Genomic DNA, 11,037 nt, shown 5'->3' with positions numbered 1-11,037 from the left:
TATCAGCTGGGACTGTAAAGGTATATCAGCTGGGACTGTAAAGGTATATCAGCTGGGACTGTAAAGGTATATCAGCTGGGACTGTAAAGGTATATCAGCTGGGACTGTAAAGGTATATCAGCTGGGACTGTAAAGGTATATCACTGTAAAGGTATATCAGCTGGGACTGTAAAGGTATATCAGCTGGGACTGTAAAGGTATATCAGCTGGGACTGTAAAGGTATATCAGCTGGGACTGTAAAGGTATATCAGCTGGGACTTTAAAGGTATATCAGCTGGGACTGTAAAGGTATATCAGCTGGGACTGTAAAGGTATATCAGCTGGGACTGTAAAGGTATAACCCTCTCTGTTGTTAACCCTGTTGTTCTTCGTCCTGCAGCAGAACCTTCAACTACTCTCTAATTGCAGAGTGAATATGCAGGTAACCACGTTTGCACTAGCTAACTGTCTCACCTAACACTCTTACTGAACTACTGCTGGTACTGGGCCATCTGCCCCTGACTGAATGGGAGAGTTGACTGACTGACTTGACTGCATGGCAGAGTTGACCTCGTGGCTGATTGGTTGGCTGACTGACTGACTTGACTGCATGGGAGAGTTGACCTCGTGGCTGATTGGTTGGCTGACTTGACTGCATGGGAGAGTTGACCTCGTGGCTGATTGGTTGGCTGACTGACTGACTTGACTGTATGGCAGAGTTGACCTCGTGGCTGATTGGTTGGCTGACTGACTGACTTGACTGCATGGGAGAGTTGACCTCGTGGCTGATTGGTTGGCTGACTGACTGCATGACATTGCATGGTGCTGTCCATCTAAAAGCCTAAAAGATACTCAGACTGGTGGGCTTCCATTCAGACACAACAACAACAGACTGATACTCAGACACAACAACAACAGACTGATACTCAGACTGGTGGGCTTCCATTCAGACACAACAACAACAGACTGATACTCAGACACAACAACAACAGACTGATACTCAGACCGGTGGGCTTCCATTCAGACACAACAACAACAGACTGATACTCAGACACAACAACAACAGACTGATACTCAGACTGGTGGGCTTCCATTCAGACACAACAACAGACTGATACTCAGACCGGTGGGCTTCCATTCAGACACAACAACAACAGACTGATACTCAGACCGGTGGGCTTCCATTCAGACACAACAACAACAGACTGATACTCAGACCGGTGGGCTTCCATTCAGACACAACAACAGACTGATACTCAGACCGGTGGGCTTCCCTTCAGACACAACAGACTGATACTCAGACCGGTGGGCTTCCATTCAGACACAACAACAACAGACTGATACTCAGACCGGTGGGCTTCCATTCAGACACAACAACAACAGACTGATACTCAGACCGGTGGGCTTCCATTCAGACACAACAACAACAGACTGATACTCAGACACAACAACAACAGACTGATACTCAGACCGGTGGGCTTCCATTCAGACACAACAACAACAGACTGATACTCAGACCGTGGGCTTCATTCAGACACAACAACAACAGACTGATACTCAGACCGGTGGGCTTCCCTTCAGACACAACAACAACAGACTGATACTCAGACACAACAACAACAGACTGATACTCAGACCGGTGGGCTTCCATTCAGACACAACAACAGACTGATACTCAGACCGGTGGGCTTCCATTCAGACACAACAACAACAGACTGATACTCAGACTGGTGGGCTTCCATTCAGACACAACAACAGACTGATACTCAGACCGGTGGGCTTCCATTCAGACACAACAACAACAGACTGATACTCAGACTGGTGGGCTTCCCTTCAGACACAACAACAACAGACTGATACTCAGACACAACAACAACAGACTGATACTCAGACCGGTGGGCTTCCATTCAGACACAACAACAACAGACTGATACTCAGACTGGTGGGCTTCCATTCAGACACAACAACAGACTGATACTCAGACACACAATAACTACCCAGTTGGTCTTGACAAAGCTTGAGTTCTGATTCTCTCTCCTTCTCCAGAAGTGTGTGATTGTTCACGTCCACTCTAAAAGCATTGGATTGGTGCAAGAAAGAAGAGGGGTCCTATAAAATAGAACGAGGACAGAATCACGGAATCCAGACATTTAAAACGGAATTCAACAATATTCAAAAAAATAGTAGGGAATCAACTAACTGCATTGAATTTAGTAATTTTATGTATTTTCTACTAAGTTAATTATATTCCTGCAACTTCCTGAAGAGGCGCAGGAATGTCCACTTAGCTGTTAGCGATGATGATAAGTCTTCTGGTAGATGGAAAGCCTTTCCCCATATAAAACTAAATGAAATGTCATCTACAAAGTAGCCTATGACTATCTGGTAGAATGCTGATAGGATTATTTTCATTCATCCAGTGGCCATTTTGTTTTGAAAACTGTGATGGGGGGAAAAAAAATCCCTCACAAAACTCTGCAATCAGATGAGCACTAAAGAAACCTTTGCTAACCAAACAACAATGCACACTAACTACACCCAGAAACACAGAGGTTTCCAAGACCTCACAGTGGTCTCCTGAGGTGCTTTAATCATTGTTGTGGACTTACAACATCCAGGTTTGTTGTTTTTCTATTTAAAAAAAAAATAGTGCTTTTTGAGAGTGAAAACCTGAAAAGACCTGTGGAAACCTGGAAAAACTAAATGTAGAAAATACTAAAACGGAATCAGGAAAAGATGTAACCTATTTTTAAAGAAGGCCCTACTGGAGGGAGGTTCCTCCATATGCCTGAGGAAAGAACAAGTATACACTTCTAGAAGGGTAGAGAATTAGAACTCGTCCCTGGAGAGGTCAGGAGTCTGTCTGGAACGCAGCCACAAGAGGGCAGAGAAGTGTCATGTCATTACGTCAGATAACTAAGAGCCTCTCATTGTGACCAGTGGACAGGCATGTGACGCTGATGTGAATCCCCCCCCCCCCAAAAAAAAACACAGTGAATGAATGGATGGCTCACATTGTTTAACTGACACAAAGACTGTTGCTATCAACCAGACACACTGACTCAACCAAACTCTCCTCCTTCTCTTTTCCCTCTCACCCCCTCCAGAGGTCCTGTGCAGCAGAGCGTTATGGTGAGGAGGTTGGACCCCAGCGGGAGGCTTGGCTGCTCTTCTTTCACAGAGCCAAACGCCTCCTACTAGCTCAGTCTCACGTCAGAATTCGCCGTTGATCCATGTTTCTCAAACGTCAAAATGCAAAGTTTTTAAAAAAAAGATCCCTTTCTAGGGAGTTTTTCCTAGCCACCGTGCTTTTACACCTGCATTGTTTGCTGTTTGGGGTTTTAGGCTGGGTTTCTGTACAGCACTTTGAGATGTCAGCTGATGTACGAAGGGCTATATAAATACATTTGATTTGATTTGATTGAGTTTAGACATTTAAAGATTTAGGGTTAAGTTCAGGCTGGTTTCCCCCCTCAGCTCCCGACGTCCTCAGACATAGATGGACGTCGGATACTGACTGGTATCACGGGGGACCTGGTTCACCTTGCAGTCCTCAAGCCACACTGAAACCCCACACACCTTCCTGTTACAGTGTGTTGGTGTGAGGAATATGTATCTTTCCATATTCTAGATGTACAGTTGCAGCCAAATAGATTGGCATCCTTGCAACTTCTCTTAAATAATTCCCTTTTTTTTCTCTTCTCTTCTTTAAGTTAACGTTTGAAATTGGTCTCCGCACCTTTTTTGTTATTGGATTGTCAACATTGAGGAACATATGTTTATTTTGTTGCTAGTTTTTGCACAGCTTTTTGTTCAAGATAACTGCAGACAAATGTTTCTTCTTCCATCAATGAGCTTGCTGCACTATTCTACTGGAGATTTGACCTTCAGAAAATAACAGATCTAGTTATTCAATGCCCTCCACCAACTGCTGTTTGGAGCTTTCCCCCAAAGGTAATGGATGTGATTCTGGACTCTTCACTGGCCTCTCCAGAACAGTCCAGCGTTGTCGTCTTGAACCATTCCAGGGTGCTTCTATGTGTTTTAGGGTTGTTGTCCTACTAGAAGACCCACAACCTTCAACAGAGAGACATTGCACTCCAAAATGCCCTGATAATCTACTCATTGCATGATTATTTTTGTCTTGTTGGGGGGGGGTCTTCCTGGTGTTTACCAACAACCAAAACAAAGCATTCAGATAAAATAACACAATCAAAGATGGTGGAGGTTTGCTTTGCTGCTTCTGGTACTAGTGGTCTTGGAACAGGAGATTCTGGGTTTTCTGGAGTCCAATGTTCAACCCAGTATCCAAAAACAGGGTCTCCATTAAAGGTTGTGGTTCTTCCAGCAGGACAATGACCCCTAAAACAGAGGTTCTGGTGCGCCCAGCTAAGAGTCCCCAAATTGACAGTTGAAAAGGTGTGTCAAGCATATATATTTGTTGCTTCAAGAAGTGTCTGCGGTTATCATGGTCAATAGGCTGTGCAACCAAGTACTAAGCTCTGAGGTGCCAGTCTTTTAAGTTTACAATTTGTAATTTTAGAAAATAAAGTTGACCAAAAAAAAAAAAAAAAAATGGTTCTGCAATGTTGAAGATCTAATAAGGTGTGGTGACTAAACGTTTCTCAAATTTGAACTTATTTGAGAAACGGGGGACTAAGAAAAGTACATGCGCGTGTTGGTACATACCGGTTACTGTCTACCAGCCTGGGACAGTTTCTATACAGTATGTTCATGTATTCTATTCACCTGATGTTTGCCCGCCCACTTGACCCAGCTCCTGTCTATTCACCTGATGTTTGCCCGCCCACTTGACCCAGCTCCTGTCTATTCACCTGATGTTTGCCCGCCCACTTGACCCAGCTCCTGTCTATTCACCTGATGATTCCCTTCCCACTTGACCCAGCTCCTGTCTATTCACCTGATGTTTGCCCGCCCACTTGACCCAGCTCCTGTCTATTCACCTGATGATTCCCTTCCCACTTGACCCAGCTCCTGTCTATTCACCTGATGATTCCCTTCCCACTTGACCCAGCTCCTGGTCCAACAGGATGATTCCCCGCCCACTTGACCCAGCTCCTGTCTATTCACCTGATGATTCCCTTCCCACTTGACCCAGCTCCTGTCTATTCACCTGATGATTCCCTGCCCACTTGACCCAGCTCCTGTCTATTCACCTGATGATTCCCTTCCCACTTGACCCAGCTCCTGTCTATTCACCTGATGTTTCCCCGCCCACTTGACCCAGCTCCTGTCTATTCACCTGATGTTTGCCCGCCCACTTGACCCAGCTCCTGTCTATTCACCTGATGTTTCCCCGCCCACTTGACCCAGCTCCTGTCTATTCACCTGATGATTGCCCGCCCACTTGACCCAGCTCCTGGTCCAACAGGATGATTCCCCGCCCACTTGACCCAGCTCCTGTCTATTCACCTGATGATTCCCTTCCCACTTGACCCAGCTCCTGTCTATTCACCTGATGTTTCCCTGCCCACTTGACCCAGCTCCTGTCTATTCACCTGATGTTTCCCCGCCCACTTGACCCAGCTCCTGTCTATTCACCTGATGATTCCCTTCCCACTTGACCCAGCTCCTGTCTATTCACCTGATGATTCCCTGCCCACTTGACCCAGCTCCTGGTCCAACAGGATGATTCCCCGCCCACTTGACCCAGCTCCTGTCTATTCACCTGATGATTCCCTGCCCACTTGACCCAGCTCCTGTCTATTCACCTGATGATTCCCTGCCCACTTGACCCAGCTCCTGTCTATTCACCTGATGTTTCCCCGCCCACTTGACCCAGCTCCTGTCTATTCACCTGATGTTTGCCCGCCCACTTGACCCAGCTCCTGTCTATTCACCTGATGATTGCCTCCCACTTGACCCAGCTCCTGTCTATTCACCTGATGATTCCCTTCCCACTTGACCCAGCTCCTGTCTATTCACCTGATGTTTGCCCGCCCACTTGACCCAGCTCCTGTCTATTCACCTGATGTTTCCCTGCCCACTTGACCCAGCTCCTGTCTATTCACCTGATGATTCCCTTCCCACTTGACCCAGCTCCTGTCTATTCACCTGATGATTCCCTTCCCACTTGACCCAGCTCCTGTCTATTCACCTGATGTTTCCCCGCCCACTTGACCCAGCTCCTGTCTATTCACCTGATGTTTGCCCGCCCACTTGACCCAGCTCCTGTCTATTCACCTGATGTTTCCCCGCCCACTTGACCCAGCTCCTGTCTATTCACCTGATGATTGCCCGCCCACTTGACCCAGCTCCTGGTCCAACAGGATGATTCCCCGCCCACTTGACCCAGCTCCTGTCTATTCACCTGATGATTCCCTTCCCACTTGACCCAGCTCCTGTCTATTCACCTGATGTTTCCCTGCCCACTTGACCCAGCTCCTGTCTATTCACCTGATGTTTCCCCGCCCACTCTGACCCAGCTCCTGTCTATTCACCTGATGATTCCCTTCCCACTTGACCCAGCTCCTGTCTATTCACCTGATGATTCCCTGCCCACTTGACCCAGCTCCTGGTCCAACAGGATGATTCCCCGCCCACTTGACCCAGCTCCTGTCTATTCACCTGATGATTCCCTGCCCACTTGACCCAGCTCCTGTCTATTCACCTGATGATTCCCTGCCCACTTGACCCAGCTCCTGTCTATTCACCTGATGTTTCCCTGCCCACTTGACCCAGCTCCTGTCTATTCACCTGATGTTTCCCCGCCCACTTGACCCAGCTCCTGTCTATTCACCTGATGATTCCCTTCCCACTTGACCCAGCTCCTGTCTATTCACCTGATGATTCCCTTCCCACTTGACCCAGCTCCTGTCTATTCACCTGATGTTTGCCCGCCCACTCTGACCCAGCTCCTGTCTATTCACCTGATGTTTCCCGCCCACTTGACCCAGCTCCTGTCTATTCACCTGATGATTCCCTTCCCACTTGACCCAGCTCCTGTCTATTCACCTGATGTTTCCCGCCCACTTGACCCAGCTCCTGTCCTATTCACCTGATGTTTCCCCGCCCACTTGACCCAGCTCCTGTCTATTCACCTGATGTTTCCCGCCCACTTGACCCAGCTCCTGCTCCATTCACCTGATGTTTGCCCGCCCACTTGACCCAGCTCCTGTCTATTCACCTGATGTTTCCCCGCCCACTTGACCCAGCTCCTGTCTATTCACCTGATGATTCCCTTCCCACTTGACCCAGCTCCTGTCTATTCACCTGATGTTTCCCTGCCCACTTGACCCAGCTCCTGTCTATTCACCTGATGTTTCCCCGCCCACTTGACCCAGCTCCTGTCTATTCACCTGATGATTCCTGCCCACTTGACCCAGCTCCTGGTCCAACAGGATGATTCCCCGCCCCACTTGACCCAGCTCCTGTCTATTCACCTGATGATTCCCTGCCCACTTGACCCAGCTCCTGTCTATTCACCTGATGTTTCCCCGCCCACTTGACCCAGCTCCTGTCTATTCACCTGATGTTTCCCCGCCCACTTGACCCGAGCTCCTGTCTATTCACCTGATGTTTCCCTTCCCACTTGACCCAGCTCCTGTCTATTCACCTGATGATTCCCTTCCCACTTGACCCAGCTCCTGTCTATTCACCTGATGATTCCCTTCCCACTTGACCCAGCTCCTGTCTATTCACCTGATGATTCCCTTCCCACTTGACCCAGCTCCTGTCTATTCACCTGATGTCTCCTCGCCCACTTGACCCAGCTCCTGTCTATTCACCTGATGATTCCCTTCCCACTTGACCCAGCTCCTGTCTATTCACCTGATGTTCTCCCTGCCCACTCTGACCCAGCTCCTGTCTATTCACCTGATGTTTCCCCGCCCACTTGACCCAGCTCCTGTCTATTCACCTGATGATTCCCTGCCCACTTGACCCAGCTCCTGTCTATTCACCTGATGATTCCCTTCCCACTTGACCCAGCTCCTGTCTATTCACCTGATGTTTCCCTTCCCACTTGACCCAGCTCCTGGTCCAACAGGATGATTCCCCGCCCACTTGACCCAGCTCCTGGTCCAACAGGATGATTCCCGCCCACTTGACCCAGCTCCTGGTCCAACAGGATGATTCCCCGCCCACTTGACCCAACTCCTGGTCCAACATTCACAAACAAACAAAAAACATTGTTAAATATCAATTACATGTCAAAAAATTTCCATTTTTATACAAGACCTGAAGGAGGAAAAAGTCACGAATTGGATTGTCCTTGTTGACACAGGCATCATGAGGTGAATACTTAAACAGAATGGGATTCGTTTCTATGTTCATAGATTCTATAATGTAACAGGTTTGTTTTATACGCGATGGGATGTTAAGGCAAAGCCAGAGGTGAAAGTAGATGTCCATTTCTTATCGGTAGGGGTCAGCCAAGAGCACGCACGCTTTTTTAATATATTTTTACTGCGAAAATGACAAGAGTAGCCTACTCTGCTGACACTGACGAACAGATCAACAAAACCCGACGTCTGATCCATATAATTGGCCTACGAAAACGGGAGGCACAAATACAATGGAGGGGGACATTATTGTCCAAAAACAAACAAAAGTGGCACTGATCCAATGATAAAGACTGAACATGCACAGACCCGGGGGACATGGCCGATGTTCTTCTGCTGGTGCCAGGAAGATTAAGTTTAAGAATTTTGAAAGCTAAAATACAGATTGGAGTCTTCTGACTGTAATATGTTTACAGAAATATCCAGGTCCTTTCTAAACAGTTTTCCCGGATTGTAATCTTTAAATATTGCGATATGCATGGCCGGGTCTCTGCTTTTCACTGACAGCGTCAGCTAACGCAACAGTCATCTATTGGTATTGCAGCAGCCGCTGCGCCCAAATTGCGGGCCGCAACAGTCATCTATTGGTATTGCAGCAGCCGCTGCCCAAATTGCGGGCCGCAACAGTCATCTATTGGTATTGCAGCAGCCGCTGCCCAAATTGCGGGCCGCAACAGTCATCTATTGGTATTGCAGCAGCCGCTGCCCAAATTGCGGGCCGCAACAGTCATCTATTGGTATTGCAGCAGCCGCTGCTCCAGAATTACGGGCCGCAACAGTCATCTATTGGTATTGCAGCAGCCGCTGCCCAAATTGCAGGCCCTTCCGACTAGTTGATGCGATTTAAAACAAGCCACAGGTTAATAAAGTAAACCAATGATCCGCTGTGGCCAAATCCTGCTTTCTGGTGTAGTAGCCTATTTTGAATGATTTTATTCATTTATGTATAGACAGGAGTAAGCTAATTAGGGCTGTATAATTTTGCCGATTTAAATTCAATTTAGGGAAAGCTTAGTTTATGCCTTTTTTAAACGTGGCATAAACACAACCAGTTATGGTGTTTTCATCCGGTTGTCAAACAATCACTTAAAAGGCGCTCCTGTGGGCTGCCCGCGCACATTCATCCACTTACCAATTCATTTCAGCATCCAAACCCCACCAGTGCACTGTGCATCCGCAATTTGATGAATGGAAAGATACATGTGTTACAAAACACCTCCGTATAGATTGAAATGTGCTGTGATTGTCATTAGGAGCAGTACACTTGTAGTCTGAATTGATGTATCCCTGTTGTCCTCGGTCTCAGCCACTCGTCTCCGCTATGACAAAACGTCAGTTTTCTCCTCAAACTACAACGCAGTTTGGAGAACATTCCACCCGGTTTCCAGTCAATTCCGCTAATTGTTCTTGCGGCTGACACGCAGTACTGTTCCATAATGGTGTAATAGACTGTAGTTTTTTGGGGGCATGTTGTATTAATTGTAATAGGTTCGCCCTACCGGAACATACATTACTTTCACCCCTGGGTAAAGCTGACATTCAGAGGCTAGGGCCACTGTTATTCTAATGGGAAAAGGGGATACCTAGACAGTTGTACAACTGAAATGTGTCCTCCGAAATGTAACCCCAACCCCTCTGAATCAGAGAGGTGCGGAGGGTTGTCTTAATCGGCGTCAGGGGACTAATGATAACATCTTATTCAGATATTGGGAATCCATGATGTATATTCTTAATAACTACATATCAGGAGTGATCAGAGCGTCTCCTGTCGGCATAGGGACTAAACTGACGAGACGGAGTCGCTGATGCGAGTAACCAGTCTTGTAACAGCACATTGCAATACATCCGGGTTACACTGGTGTTGCAGTAATTCACCTTTACCGACAGACGGCATCAAAGTGCCATAACACAAACCTTCCCAACGTGCTTCACCAAGGCACGTAGATTAAGAACAAATTCTTATTTACAATGACGTACAACTACCAAATGTTACACTAATATTCTATGAACACTAATATGTAAAGAGCAAATGGCGACCCGTCAGTCAGGGCAGGTTGGCCTTGCCTGTTTTGCATGTTATTTTGGCATTAATACGTATCACATATCAGTTTGCAAACAATGTAGACAAATATATATCATTGAGTTAATAAAGCTGGAAACAAACATGGTCTCTTTTTTTATTTCTTGAGTAAGGCAGCTCCAAAATGCAGGTGTTTCAGTCTAGCTCAGTGCTTTCTGTGGTGGTGGGGCAGCTCAGTCTAGCTCAGTGCTTTCTGTTGTGGTGGGGCAGCTCAGTCTAGCTCAGTGCTTTCTGTTGTGGTGGGGCAGCTCAGTCTAGCTCAGTGCTTTCTGTGGTGGAGGGACAGCTCAGTCTAGCTCAGTGCTTTCTGTGGTGGAGGGACAGCTCAGTCTAGCTCAGTGCTTTCTGTGGGTGGTGGGACAGCTCAGTCTAGCTCAGTGCTTCGTGCTGTGGTGGTGGGTCTAGCTCAGTGCTTTCTGTTGTGGTGGGGGCAGCCCAGTCTAGCTCAGTGCTTTCTGTGGTGGTGGGGCAGCCTCTGAGGCCTAGCTCAGTGCTTTCGTGGTGGTGGGGCAGCTCAGTCTAGCTCGAGTGCTTTCTGTGGTGGGAGGGACAGCTCAGTCCTAGCTCAGTGCTTTCTGTGGTGGTGGGACAGCTCAGTCTAGCTCAGTGCTTTCTGTGGTGGTGGGACAGCTCAGTCTAGCTCAGTGCTTTCTGTGGTGGTGGGACAGCTCAGT

The sequence above is a fragment of the Oncorhynchus nerka genome, linkage group LG19 (assembly GCF_034236695.1).
Source record: "Oncorhynchus nerka isolate Pitt River linkage group LG19, Oner_Uvic_2.0, whole genome shotgun sequence".
NCBI classification, from domain to species: Eukaryota; Metazoa; Chordata; class Actinopteri; order Salmoniformes; family Salmonidae; genus Oncorhynchus; species Oncorhynchus nerka.
Note: the sequence above shows the minus strand (reverse complement) of the source record.